The sequence below is a fragment of the Phyllostomus hastatus genome, unplaced genomic scaffold (assembly GCF_019186645.2).
Source record: "Phyllostomus hastatus isolate PE091 unplaced genomic scaffold, TTU_PhHast_1.1 phas_contig_41, whole genome shotgun sequence".
In the NCBI taxonomy this organism is placed as follows: domain Eukaryota; kingdom Metazoa; phylum Chordata; class Mammalia; order Chiroptera; family Phyllostomidae; genus Phyllostomus; species Phyllostomus hastatus.
In genome coordinates, this window is record NW_025333876.1 from 8,018,036 (window position 1) to 8,022,226 (window position 4,191).

Sequence of the window (4,191 nt, forward strand, 5' to 3'; positions counted from 1 at the left end):
AATGGTAAGTGAAAATATGGGTAAATACAGGCTTTTCTTCTCTTCTTGAATTTTCTAACTTATGTTTGACAATTGAAACATAATACTGTCTGATGCATTTCTAAATGTATGTATCAATAGAAGAAATGTTTAAGACAATTCTAAATAGAGGATGGTAAAGACATGGAAAAGGAGGTAAAGTTTCTATAGTTCACCCAAATTGGTAAAATGATAATATTAGCAGACTATGATAAGTTGTGTATATATAAAGTAATATCTGGAGCAAACACTGGAAAAGTTCAGAAAGATACACACAAAAACACTAAATAAATAAAAATGGTACTCTAAAAAACATTTAAGCAAACAAAAGCAGGAAAGCAGGAAAAATAAAAACAGATAAAAAAACAGATATGAACAGAAAACAAAAAATAAAATGGTAAATCAAGCCTTAAACTATGAACAGTTACATTATAAATGATATAAACACATCAACTAAAAAAATGATTGGCACAATGGATTTACAAACATGACCCGATGATATACTGTCTATAAGAAATTCACCTCAAATGTAATAACATAGACAGGTTGTAAGTAAACGGATAAAAAAAGGATGTATCATGAAAGCATTAATCAAAGGGAAGCAGTAATGGCTATATTGATACCAGATAAAGTAGACTTTGGAGCAAAGAAAATCACCAGACAGAGAAGGACATCATGTCCTTCTCATAAAAAGAAGTCATAGCAATTCAAAATGTGTATGCACTAAATAACAGAACTGAAAAATATGTGATGCAAACACTGATAAAACTGAAAGGAGACATAGACATATCCACAATTATAGTTGGATCCTTTAACACTTCTTGCTCAACAAGGGATTAAACTAGAAGATAATCAGCAATGATATAGACAAAGTCAGCAACCCTGTCAACCAACAGGATCTAATTGACATTTATAGAATATTTCATCTGACAACAACAGAATATATATTCTTTCCAAGTGCCCATTGAACATATACCAAGATAGACCATATTTTAGTTTATTTCAAAATGTACTCAGGGTTTGTTTTAATCAGGTAGGGTAAGATATGCAGACATAGATATGACTGTCATGAAGGAATAAGTCTTTAGTCACAGTCCTCTTACCAGGGTGTCCAACTTGTGGTGCACAGGCCGCATGCAGCCCACGATGGTTGTGAATGCAGCCCAAAACAAAGTCATAAATTTACTTAAAACATTATGAGATTTTCTTGTGATTACAATTTGCAGTGTATTTAATGTGTGGCCCAAGACAACTCTTCTTCTTCCAGTGTGGCACAGACATGCCAAAAGGTTGGATACTCCTGCTTAGAAAGAAATACAAGATGCCAGGCAGGGCCACACAGGGAAACACCAGGGTCAGTCAAGAGGCAGAAGGAGTAAGAGGAAAATGTGGGCAAAAGTCTTTATTGCTTTATTGTGGTTCCTGGGAAAGGTAAGGCAAGATAAGTTAAACAGGCTTAGCACTGGCTAGCTTGAAACAGTTCAGCAAGTTGTTTGGTACCTGGTGCTGAGGTGGTTAGGGCAGGTGGATAGTGGCCAAGAATGTGATAGCCAATGAGAGCCTGATAAATAAGTGGTTGGGTTGTGGACTTTGGATGGTTGTTGTGCACATGAAAGGTGCAATCACAGGTCAGTCTGTTTGCTGTCTCCAGGAATTGGCCACAGGACAGGCAGTCCACCTAGGTTTAATGCAGATGTCAACACAGTGAAATAAAAAGATATGCTTGATACATGGGCCACAAGAACATCTCAACACATTTAAAATATTAAAATAGTAAAGAGTGTGCTCTCTGATCACAATGGAATCACAGTAGACATCAATAACAGAAAAATAACAGGAAAGTCTCCAAACACTTGGGAACTAAGACATACATCTAAATAAACTGTTGGATTGAATGAAAGTGAAAAATTCATCATATCAAAATTTGTTGGACACAGCTACAGGAGTGCTGACATGGAGATGTATGGCACTGAATTTATACATTGGAAAAGAGGAAAAGATGCAAATTAATAATCTAAGCCCCCATTTCAAGAATTTAGAAAAGAAGTGCAAAAGAAACCCAAAGAAAACAGAAGGAAGAACATAATAATGGTAAGGACAGAAATTAATTAAGTTGAAAACAGAAAAGGAATAGAGGAAATTGATGAAATGAGCTGGTTTGCTGAAGTGATCAATAAAATTTACGAAGCTCTAGGAAGACGAATAAAGGCAAAAAAGGGAGAAGACACAAATTATCAGTGTTAGGAATCAAACAGGGGCTATCGCTACAGGCCCTGCAGGCATCCAAATGATAATAAGGAAATACTACCAACAATTCTATACTTATAAAGTTTGCAATTTAGGTGAAATGGATCACTTCCTCAAGAAATATAAGCTACCATAACCCACCCAATATGAAATACAAGGCAGGACCTAAAAAAACCTGGAATTTTCTTCTGGAGTGTGGGCCCCTGGTAGTACATAAAGGCTTCCCTGGCTAGGTGAGTGCTCTAGGAACCCATCTGTATCTGTGTACCAGCTGGCATTGTTGTGAGAGGCTACATTCAGCTTCAGTGAATTTTTTTTTTGAGGACTCTTTCAACGTGTTTGCCCATTTCATGATGGGTGACTTACAAGTGCACCTGCCCACACGACGCTGAGTGTTCAGCAGTTTTTGATAAAAATGACATGACCCCATGCCCTACCCTCCCTGTTCACCCCATCTCACCCTGAATGACTGTTTTTTGTTTCCCCAATGAAAAAAGTCCTCAAAGGGAAATATTTTGCTGATGTGGAAGAGATGAAACAAAAAATGGCAAAGGCAATAAAAGGCATAAAAAATGATGTGTTCAGGGCATATGTGGACACACTGTTCTTCCACACACAACCAAGATTAGAACAACAACAATTTAGAGGCAGAATTACACCCAGAACTGATAGAGAATTTATCTGAATGGAAGTCGGACAGCCAAGAAGTTGAAGTAGACCCGTTCATCCAGACCGGTAGGAGGGGCGGAGAGGAACAGCCAGGAGTGGGTCACAGCGAGGAGAGCAGAGAGAGTTGGGCACATAAGGCAACTGGGGGTGCGTAAGGCATCTGGGGCACGCAAGATCGCAGCGGGTGGACCCTGAGTACGCAAGCGGCAGCTGGCAGACCCAGTGAGGCAGCGATTGTGGAGCAGGGCAGAGCACGCAACCCAGGATCCCAGAGAAGGGACTGAGGTCCCACAGAGAACGGAGCTACTGCCATTGTTCCCTCCTTCCCCCACCCCCGCCCCCACATACAATGTAACAATCTAGCGACTGGGGTGTCCAGCCCTGGTGAACACCTAAGGCTCTGCCCCTCACCATAACAGGAGCAACCAGACCAAAAAAGAGAGAGAGAGAGAGAGAGAGAGAGAGAGAGAGAGAGAGACATGTCTCAAACAGAAGAACAGATCAATGCCCCAGGACTCATCATTTTAAGCGACCAAGAGATAGCCAGTCTATCAGATGCACAGTTCAAAACACTGGTGATCAGGAAGGTCACAGAATTGGTTGATTTTGGGTGCAAATTAGATGAAAAAATGCAGGTTACCATAAAAGAAATGAAGGAAAATGCACAGAGAACCAATAGTGATGGGAAGGAAACTGGGACTCAAAACAATAGAGTGGACCAGAAGGAAGAAAAAAACAACCAAACAGGAAAGAATGGAGAAATAAGAATTCAAAAAAATGAGAAGCTTAGAAACCTCCAGGACATCTTTAAACATTCCAACATCTGAATTATAGGGGTACCAGAAGGAGAAGAGGAAAAGCATCAGATTGAACACGTATTTGAACAAATAATAAAAGAGAACTTCCCAATTCAGGCAAAGGAAATAGACTTCCAGGAAATCCAGGAAGCTCAGAGAGTCCCAAAGAAGCTGGACCCAAGAAGAAACACACCAAGGCACATCATAATTACATTAGCCAAGGTAAAAATGAAGGAGAGAATCCTAGAAGCAGCAAGAGATAAGGGGACAGTAACCTATAAAGGAGTTCCCATCACACTGTCAGCTGATTTCTCAAAAGAGACCTTACAGGCAAGAAGGGGCTGGAAAGAAGTATTCAAAGTCATGAAAGGCAAGGACCTATATCTCAGATTACTCTATCCAGCAAAGCGTTCATTTAGAATGGAAGGGCAGATAAAGTGCTTTTCAGATAAGGTCAAGT